The sequence below is a fragment of the Canis lupus genome, chromosome 27 (assembly GCF_003254725.2).
Source record: "Canis lupus dingo isolate Sandy chromosome 27, ASM325472v2, whole genome shotgun sequence".
NCBI lineage: Eukaryota > Metazoa > Chordata > Mammalia > Carnivora > Canidae > Canis > Canis lupus.
Genome location: NC_064269.1, coordinates 507,703 through 518,845, shown reverse-complemented (window position 1 = coordinate 518,845; position 11,143 = coordinate 507,703). Strand labels below are relative to the sequence as shown.

The window sequence follows — 11,143 nt, the reverse complement described above, 5'->3', positions numbered from 1 at the left end:
ATCATTTCCTTTTGTTGTGTTCAAAGGACTGTGTCCTCTCTATGGGCCTCATACGGGTCTGACCTGAGCTTCCCCATGCATCTCCTTTAGGAGGCAGGGATGTCTAATGAGCTATGTCAGCATTCCAATCCTTTTTGTAACCAACAATTTATTTTTGTTTCACATCACATGATTTTGATCCCTCTACTCAAGTCCCCAAGACATTTCCTTATCTGAGTGCATCATACAAGTAGCTTGTTTTCCTACTTGCCTGGAGCCAATTTGCCTGACAAAACATGCAACTCTTGGCTACAGCCCCACAGACTAACATCTAAATGCCTCCCTAGAGACAGGAGCCTAACACTTTGTCCACTGCTAAGTTAAGAGCTTTCAACTCTACTCTTTTTCATCAGGGTTTCAACATCAACAGCTTATACTGCAGACTGACACCCAAACAGCAACATACGCCTCAACTCAAGAACTCCCATTGGAAATCCAGCCATCCTTCTTCCTCCAGACCATTCAGTAATGCGGTCAGTGATGTCCTTGCAATTCAATTCTACCCGACAAGTAGCAACACAACTTTTTATATTGTGTAGGACCTTACCTGAACTTTGCTACAACGCACCAAAAAATAGTCACTTTGTGAGTGAACATTCTCAAACTGCCCATCACACATTTGACAGCTTCTCAGGCATCAACCAGAACCCAAAAGGTTACCATACATTCCCAGATGCTCTCCATTAGAAGAGCTTCTTTCATCGAACACCACTGAGAAGCTAGCAACTATTTTTATTTTTATTTTTTAAATTTATTTTATTTTATTTTACTTATTAATGATAGGCACACAGTGAGAGAGAGAGAGAGAGAGAGAGAGGCAAAGACACAGGCAGAGGGAGAAGCAGGCTCCATGCCGGGAGCCCGATGTGGGATTCGATCCCGGGTCTCCAGGATCGTGCCCTGGGCCAAAGGCAGGCTCCATGCACCCAGGGATCCCTCTAGCAACTATTTTTAAAATAGTCTGGGGAAAAAATGCCTAAGTACTTTTCAAATACAAATACTCAGGACTACATTACAAATAATCCTATTTATTTCTACCAATTCCTATTTGATTTCTGCCAATCCAAATTCAGTGCAGCATATGTATGATGGAAGAAACTTCTACCATATCATCACATCCTATGGACTCATCTGGACGACTTGGGACTGACTCCGAGTAAATCTAACAGTTTAGGCCAGGGTCTGCAGAAGTTCAGATAAATCCCTTTGATTTTGTAGAAGAGGCTACCAGGATTTCTACATGAGCAGTATGATTTTACCAAAACCAAGAATAGTCCCCATAGTCTCTGACCTTGCTTATTAGCATGATCTGAAAACCATGACAAAATTTTGCAAAGCTTGAGCAATATCTCAGCTCCAGCTGAGGTAATTCTCAGGATTTTCAGAGATGAGACTCAGCCTGGTATATTATCTGACATTTCAACTACCCTCCAAGTGTTCTAAGGTTTCCCTTCTTTCAACTTTTTACTTTTTAACTGATCACAACAGGTTCTAATTTGCCCCTACTGGTTATTAACTCCAAATCTTGTCTAACTAAATTATGGCAATGGGACAATTTGTATATATATTTCCCTGTGGATATACAGTAAATGTATACTGAGATCTAGTCTATGGAAATTCAAATTTTGTTTGTTTGTTTTGTTTTTTTTTAAATTTTTTTATTTATTTTTATTTACGATAGTCACAGAGCGAGGAGGGGGCAGAGACACAGGCAGAGGGAGAAGCAGGCTCCATGCACCGGGAGCCCGTTGTGGGATTCGATCCCGGGTCTCCAGGATCGCGCCCTGGGCCAAAGGCAGGCGCCGAACCACTGCGCCACCCAGGGATCCCTGGAAATTCAAATTTTGTAAAGCTGACTCAAACTATTATGGAAAAGAACGTGTTAGCTAAGTCTATTAAGGTATACCAATTCCTCTAGGCCTATTGCACTTCCTACATAGCCTTGATCACCTTGAGTCCTTCTCAGAAAATCAGAACACATCTATTTAATCTTCGGTAGTCTTCTTCACCTTTCATCCATTGGCCGACTGGAATCATTTAAAATAATAAAGTATATTTAGTAAGACTCAAATTCCAAGTTCAATCATTTCCATATTACAGCACAAACATATTGTTCTTCATAAATTGTCCACTGCTTAGTGGACTGCTGGTAAGACCCAGGGCAGGTTGACAGATTCCCACTTAGCAAGTGTATGAAAACTGAGAAGATGTCCACAGTGGAAAGGACAACAAACCATGAAAAATTCATGCACAATATCCATTCCAATTATGAATTCACGTGTCAAAGTGCTCCAGTCAAAATGCACCAGGAGCCCAGCTACATAGAGCTTAGCAGCTTGGGTTCATGATCACTGCAGTGGAGAGAGCATACACATGGGGAATTGTAGAGAGATGTCTCAGCTAACAGGTGTTAGAACATACTTCCACAGGAATTAGGATTGTGTTAGGTGATTTGGGGGAGGTTGTAGGGAAACAGAACTCTGCCCTGAATTGGATGGTATCAGGGAGCAGAAGTACACTATGATTGGGAATCTTAACCTTTTTTAGCAGGAAAAGAGATTGAAATGAGGCAAAAGCTATGATAGATAATGAAGGAACATCACACACTTACTAGGAAAAGGGTTATGTGCTATTGTAGGTTTGTGCCAGGCCACTTCCCAGATGCCAGGGCTGCTTTTCCTCCTTCTCACCTGCTAAGTCATTGCAGATAAGAGACTAATCATGGCTCAATTCATAGAAGAGTTTGGTGAAATTCAAAATGGACGTTGTTGCCCAGTGTATATTGATTAGTGCATTCAGGTGACAAAAGCCTCTAGGCTCTAGTAATGGGCCCAAGAAGTGTGTCTTATGTTTAAAATAAGACACTTTGGGTACACATGACAAAGTCCAATTCATAGTCACAAAGGAAGGACAGGATAAAATTCAAAGTATCTGTCCCTGGGATTGACTGAAACATTAGACAACCACTCTACCAACCTCTTTTTTAATATTCTTTTAAATTTATATTCATTTTGCCAACAAATAGTATAACACCAGGTGATCATCTCATCAAGTGCCCTCCTCAGTGCCCATCACCCAGTTACCCCAACCCCCCACCCATCTCCCCTTCCACAACCCTTTGTTTGTTTCCCAGAGTTAGGAGTCTCACATGGTTTGTCTCCCTCTCTAATTTTCCCAACCTCTCAAAAATATACAATTTTTGATGTTGCTCAATATTATTTTTTATTTGAAAACCGATAAACTGATTAAGGATAAGATAAAGATGGTAGACTTGATAAGCAGCTAGATTAAATCAAATGGATGGGCCTTGTGCTGAGCCCTGCAAGATCAAATGCAGATGCCTCTAATTCCATCTTAGTAATATTTCAACCCACTATTTTCCAAATCGAGCTGAAGAAGCCTGTAAGAGAATAAAATATATTGTCAAGAGAGTTTCAAAAAAGAATGAATAATATAGCTACTTAATTGGGAATCTGTGAGGAGAATAACAAACGTCAAAAGGCACTGACTTCCGAGGTGTCAAAGGAACATGACATGTTTGCCCAAAAAGAAATGGAATTTGCAGCCTTGGGTGGGAGCCTACGAAAGCTGGAGGTTTACATTGAACAGGAAGTAGGCCAATGTGCCTTAGTTTTCCCTCCCCATAACACAGAGCAACTCAGTCCTTTTTCCCTCCACTGGCTGCAACTACACATCCTTGAACAGGTGCCATGAGATGGCCCAGACACTGAATGAGTAAAGGCAGTATTTGAAAAACGTTCCTCCAGACGTTGATTGTATAAATACCAACCCAATCTCTCCCATATGTTCAGGGGGAAATCTTTCTTTGTAAGTTCTCAAAGTCTTCATCCTTACAGTGTTTACTTAGTAAATGAGATTTAAGTTACATTGATATGCAAATTATATACTCCACTGCCTGATATATGTCCACAGTCAACAAACTTTGTGACCCATGTTACATGAGTGTTGAAGGACAGGAAAGACGAACCAGGAGTAATAACTCTGTACAGTCTTGATCCTCAATATATGTCTAAATTCCCAGAAATATCCTAAATCATGCTCAAAAGCTTTTGCCTCAAAGGGCTTCGTTTTAAAGCTGTTGTTTATTTCTAGAAAGGTCTTTCAAGGTAACAGAAATTTTTTTGATTAAAAAGAAAAAGACACACATAAACAGTTACCTGGCCCTAACGACAATTGCTTTGGTATTTTCAGTGGCATTGCTACTAAAGATGAATTTTCTCTATTTAATGACAACAATTCAAAACCATGTGGGTAATGCTGCTGAACAAGAGGCTGCAAACCTCAGGCTCCCCTGACATCTATCTGTTGAAGTGATTTTTAAGACCAAAAACAATTTAGAAAATGATGAAAACATAGCTTTCTCAGGGCTTTCCCTTCCTCTCCTACAAAATAGAGTCCACCATAACAATAGAGACCCCAGGAATCCAGGAGCCCCATAAAGAAACATATAGATGAGCTAGACTTACCAGCTCGAGTGGTGCTTTGAACAGCATTGGTCATGGTGGCAGGAACTGCAGGGGTGGCGGGAGCTGCAGGGGTGGCATGAGCTGCAGGGGTGGTGGGAGCTGCAGGGGTGGCATGAGCTGCAGGGGTGGCTGGAACTGCAGGGGTGGTATGAGCTGCAGGGGTGGCATGAGCTGCAGTGGTGGCATCAGGGGCAGCTGAAATTAGGAGGAAAAGATCCAGCTGAGACACTTGACTCTACCCCAGCAACCAAATTTGTCCCAAGCAAGCGTGGAGGCACAGTCCTTCTCAATTCGTCTCTGCAGATGTCAACAACTCGGTCATACCCTTAGCCTGCCTACCCATCCTCCTTTGGACTCATCCTTCCTAGCCCTGCCCATGGTGCGACAGAAAGAATTCCAGGCTTCTCCACAAGGTCTGTGACCCTAAGAGAGGAGACAAGCAGACACTTTCTCCCAGGGGCGAGCACCAAAGACCAAACCCACATGAGCTCCTATTTGCAAGAACCCCGGCTCAGGGCCAACAGGACAGTCCCTAGTGGGCTGTCTCTCTGGTGCCCTCCCATGGGCTAACTTGAGCCCTTCGGTTTCCTCTGCAGCGTGCGTGAGTGTGAGTAGTGGAATAACCTGTACAGGAGAAGAGAAGAAAGAACAAGTTCATGTGTCTCAGATTCGAGCAATAGGACCTCCTTTCTTTGAAAGAAGCACAATCTCTTCCTCCAGGTTCTGGCCTGAGACAGGATTATATTTGTCCTGCCTGTTCCTTGACTTGGACTCCATCTCTTACAGATGCATCTAGGAGAACCGCATTAGATGTAACAGGGGACATTAATACTATTGTGGCAATGATACGAGTGAGCAAATGCCCCATCGATCATCCCATGTTCAAAGGATGTGTGGCAAGATTGGTAGCAAGTATCACTCCCTACGCCTTACACCAGAGCTCCTGACAGGCAGCCACAGGCAGACCCTACATCTGTGAGGTGCATCTGCCTCAACAAGTGGACAGCTCACTCTCCATGCCCACACTGGAGCCATGCTGTGTCAGTCCTCCTTCAGAAGACGGGGTGTTTTCTGAATTGCCCCCCATGGAGGTAGGACATATGGTTCAGTGTGTGAGGTCTGATGCAGTCACTGCCCTTTGACCAAAGGTCATAGGTCCCCAAATGTGGAGGACAAAAGGAAAAAGCATCCTCATGTCTGCTTGAGCACAACACATATAGCATTGGACATATAGGACACTGCGGGAGAAGCCCAAGAAATACTAAAGCTTTGGCCCACAATCTTGGGGTTAAGATCAAAGAAAAAAGTGCACATCAGCCTTGGAATAAGGCATATATACTGTTAAAAAGAGCAAAGCTTAGGGCCTTCCTTCTACTTCACCTCTACTCTCCACAATCCATATTCCACACTCCCATGTGCCTCTAATGCCCACATTTCTACATCACCTTTAGCATCTACATTCTTTTCTGTCATCCTCAGACTTACTAATCTCTCTTTTTACACTGCCCATATATTAGACCCGTCAATTTTTGGTAATCAGAAACGCTTTACATGCATCTCCTCAAATTCTAAGGCCACAAATTCAGACCACGTTACCTTATCATTTTGCTACAGGACAATGAATAATTAGTCCACAATTTTTATAAATCCACGCCAAAGACTTTATATCTTCTAAAAATGTAAAAGAGATCAGCACATTTTCTGTGTTCTTATTGAACTTTGGAAACAGGAATGAGGCTTTCCAAGTCTTCTCGTTAGGAGTATCTACACTCTCCCCCGTGGCCACTTCTTTAACACGAGGCTGGGATGGAACACAGCCATGACAGGAAGGTGCAAATGCAGACTTACCAGTAGAGCTAACAGATGGAGTATATGTTGAACTCACTGAGACAGAAAAAAAAAAAAGAGATAAAAGTTAATTACTACCAGGACCAGCAACGCCTTCATGCTGGTGAATGGATCAGCAGGGAGCACAGAGAAGAAAGCATCAGAGCTCAGGAGAAGGTAGGACTCTGACTCCAGCATTCCACATTCTGACCTTATAGAGGCAGAGGGCACCAATCAGGAGCTCCCAGATCAGAATCTGGGCTAGATGATGTCAGATAATGTGGTCCTCAGAGAAGCCACTGGAGAGTCAACAGCACAGCCAGAGGCCCTTTGGAAAAATCACAACCTCGGTTCCTTGAGTCAGACACAGCTTTTAGGTCAGGACTTTCATATATTAAACATTTTCCAGAAAATACCTTAATTTCCAGGCTTCCTCTCACCTTGTAGGTGCAATGGCGCTATGACTATGAGCTCTGCTGATGAGTTGAGGGGCCCAATACGCAGCCCTGTGGGATTACTCCAACCTGCAGTTCTCCTTTCATACACAAAAGAATTTGATTGCCTAACATCTTGCTTAGCCCAGGGTTTCCTCAAAGCAGAATCATCAGGGATGGCAGCGAGCTCTCAGAACCATCCACCTAGTGCAAGCTGTACCTTCCTCCCGTGGTGGCCTCCCTCCTTTACCTGGCGATACTCTTATCTGACACTCATACATTGTGAGCCCACACCTATAGGATCTCTCTGGTTTTGAGCGCTTCTGGTGGAAAAAACAAAGTAGAATATAAAGAAGATAGAAAATGAAACGTACATTTGTTAAATAATGCAGCCATTGAGTCAATGCACTCATGCAACAAGTATTTATTGACTGTTACTCGTTAGAGAAACAGCAGTGAACGAAGCACATACAAATTCAATGTGACATATGCAATTATGGGGAATTCATCCATGAAAAAGTAAACAGAAATAAAGAAAGGAATGGACAGAAGGAAGGAAGAAGAGAAACAGCGTGCAGTTTGTAAAATGGTGAAGCCTAATGAATGATAATACAGGAAAGAGGAAAGTGGAGTATCATGGAGACATGAGGCGAGGTTATAATCTTAGATAAGGCGGCCAAAAGGGCATTACATAAAAGTCATACGAGAACAAAGCCTTGAAAATACTGAGGAACCATTCCTGCTATCCTGGGAATGACTTCCAAGGAAAGGAAGGAGTGGGTGCAAGCTCCTCATTCCTTCAGGTGTGTCTGCAGGTGCCGAGGAGGGACCAACACTGCACCAGGACACGAACTATCTGCCCTTCCTTGCACACACCCCAGCTAAGTAAATGCAACAGTGAAGCAAAAATTCCACATTCACATCAGAAATAAGTGTGGGACGCATCCAGGTCTCCAACGAAAGGTACTGAACAAGTCTTGGAAAACTCGGAAATGATGAGAAAGCACTAGGTTCTAAATGTTCCTTTGCAGCCAAATGGCTCTAATACTTCAAAAGTTGTTTTTACCAGGGACCTGCTTCTGCCTGTAAAAAAAAAAAAAAAAAAATTGTTTTTATTCATACAAAGTATACCTGTTTGTAGCCTCCCCTCAGTGGGAGAATGTTGTCCTATGGAACAGCGCTGAACTTCTATTTCATCTTTTTTTATAAAAAAGATTTTATTTATTTATTCATGGGAGACATAGAAAGAAAGGCAGAGACACAGGCAGAGGGAAAAGCAGGCTCCACGTGGGGAGCCCGACGTGGGACTCAATCCCGGGTCTCCAGGATCACACCCTGGGCTGAAGGCGGCGCTGAACCACTGGGCCACCCGGGCTGCCCCTATTCCATCTTTTGTATTGAAATATACTTGATATTTAACCCCGTGTCAATTTAAGGTGCGCTACCTGTTAATTTGATACATTCATATATTGCGTATTTGCCCTTGGAGCATTCATTACCATCTCTAGCATGTTATATAATGATCACTTCCTTTTAGAAGTTAGAGTAGTTAAGTTCTCCTCTCCTCGCAATTCTGATGATTATAACAAAATACTATTGTCTATGTTGTGTCTGCCACCCTAGTGTGCATTAGATCCCTGCAGCTCACAAATCATCAAGGAAATGCAAGTCAACACCACAATGAGATATCGCCTCGCACCTACTAGAATGGCTGCCATCAACAAGACAAAAGATAACAAGTGTTGACAAGCTTGTGGAGAAAAGAACCTCAGTACACCCGTGGGTGCATCCACTAACAAAAACAATAAGAAGGTCCCACAAAATACAAAATTGGTCTACCACATGTTCCAGCAATCCCCCTTCACAGATTATGTAATCTGCATGATCACAGATTATGCCCAAAGGAAGTGAAAACATGATCTTGAAGAGAGAGCTGCCTTCCCATGTGGACTGTAGCATTTTTCAAAGTAGCTAAGATCATGAAAACAACTACATGCCCACCAATGGGTAGATGTCGTATGGGTATATAATTTAGCCATGAGGAAGGACAGCTGCCATTTGCTGCAAGGTAAGACCTTGGGCACAGTTGTGCTAAGTGACATAAGACACAGAAACACTCAGGTGTTGCAAGGTATCACTTATATGTGGAACCTAAAAAACCCAAATTCATAAAAATAGACATTAAAACTTGCTACCTGGGATGCGATGTGGAGGGACAGGACAGATGTTGTTTAAAGATACAACTTACAATGAGGAGAAAAAAACACCCCAGGGATCTCTAGCTCTTTTGGGTGAGACTCTGAGGGACAAGACCCACTCTGCTCACCAAGACATGCCGGGGATCCTCATCAGGTATATGGAGAAAGGTGGTGACACATTCTAAACAATAATCAATCAATTAATCAGTCAAAATCTTTAAAACCAATGTAGCCAATTTAGATGTGCCTCAGGATTCTAATTATGAAAATAAGACTGTGTGTATATATATATATATATATATATCCTAAGAAAGTCAAATCCATAACATATCTCCAGAACTTTTAACTACTGCCCTTTCCCAAAACTTAAAATTTCCTTTTTTTTGAAAGAACAATATCTTTATTTATTTATTTTTTAATAAATTTATTTTTTATTGGTCTTCAATTTGTCAACATACAGAATAACACCCAGTGCTCATCCTGTCAAGTGCCCACCTCAGTGCCCACCACCCAGTTAATATTTTCATTATAAAAATTAAAATAGAAGTATGTGTAACACATAAAAGTCACCAGGCCTTCCAACACCATGCGATAACTGGCATGATTGCTTTGGTTATGATTCGTTTCATAAACCTTTATATGCATTCATGAGCACGTGTCTTCCTATGCCTAGGATTCCATAGTATCACTCTTCCCACCACCAATGTGGAGCACTATGTGCTCATTCTCATAGACAAATGTGCATCTACACGAACATATCTCTATATGTGCTTGGGTCTTACAAAACAGGATGCAAAATGGCATTATATTCCAGACCATTCTTTTTTTTTAAGATTTTATTTATTTATTTATTTATTTATTTATTTATTTATTTATGAAAGAGCGCAGGAGTGGCAGGGAGTGGCAAAGGGACCAGGAGAAGCAGGCTCCCCCTGAGCAGAAAGCCCAGTGTGGGGCCAGATCCCATGGCCCTGGGATCAGGACCTGAGCCGAAGGCAGGCTCTTAACCACACGAGCCACCCAGGGACCCCCCAGACCATTCTGTTTTGTACACTCAATTCTACTTAGTAGAAATCCAAGTCAGCCACGGTACATGCACAGCATTCTTTCACTGGATTTCCTATGTCATCACTTACTCTACCTCTTAATGGGAATCCGGGTCACTTCTAGTGTTTTGCTGCTACCAATCAGGAAGCCATTAATGTGCTTTTACTGTACCCTTAGGTACCAAAGTTTCTATGCTATAGGAACCCGTGCTATAGGTTCCAGAGGGTTTTTTTTTATTTTTTAAAATTTGTTTATTTATTTATAATAGTCACACACACAGAGAGAGAGGCAGAGACACAGGCAGAGGGAGAAGCAGGCTCCATGCACCGGGAGCCCGACACGGGATTCGATCCCGGGTCTCCAGGATCGTGCCCTGGGCCAGAGGCAGGCGCCAAACCGCTGCGCCACCCAGGAATCCCCCAGAGGGGTTTTAATAAAATCATATGCATGTTTTAAATTGAATAGATATTTTCAAATTCTTTCCCCAGACCATCCTAAAACTTATTACCAACAGATACAAAGCAGAAGAGTACTTTTCCAACCACCTCTGCCAGAAGTAACTGCTATCTGGATTTAATTTTGCCTATCTTATAGGTCAGAAGCAGATTTGTCATGCTTATTTGCATTTCCTGATTACAACACACTTGAGCATACTGGTCTAGTTGTTGAGGACTTGAATTTTCATTTCCAGGATTTGCTTAGTCAAATCTGTTCACCTACTGTGTCTTTTGTTCTTTTCATTTAAGGAGTTACACCACATGAGAAATATTAAGATTTTCATCTTTCCTAAAATCACAAAGGTCTCAAATATAACACACATGTTAATTTTATTCACAATATACTTTTAGATATTTTAAGTTCAAGGAGTGCTGTCATACTTATTATAATGTTTATACTAAACAATTACAGAAACATGTAATGGGGTCTTCTTAGATTTGTGACATCTTAATAATCCTGCATGCAGAATAAATAATCAAAATGAATTTTACTCTCTCTTTCTCAGTTGTTTGGTCCAATACGAAGTGACCGTTCTTTAATACAACTTTTTCCTATCAAATGCATCACTATGACTCCTCTACTTGGTCACCAATAAAAATTTGTAGGCAAGTAA

General features: G+C 42.0%; 1 long non-coding RNA gene across 1 annotated transcript; it reads right to left on the bottom strand.

Moving 5' to 3' along the window:
* Positions 1 to 3,235: 3,235 nt before the first annotated feature.
* On the bottom strand, positions 3,236 to 6,551 carry LOC112667291 (uncharacterized). Its single transcript, XR_003141119.2, has 3 exons — positions 6,375 to 6,551; positions 4,527 to 4,721; positions 3,236 to 3,439 (listed from the first exon to the last, which is right to left on the bottom strand). It is a non-coding gene; the product is annotated as an uncharacterized LOC112667291 (long non-coding RNA).
* Between the last annotated feature and the right edge of the window lie 4,592 nt (positions 6,552 to 11,143).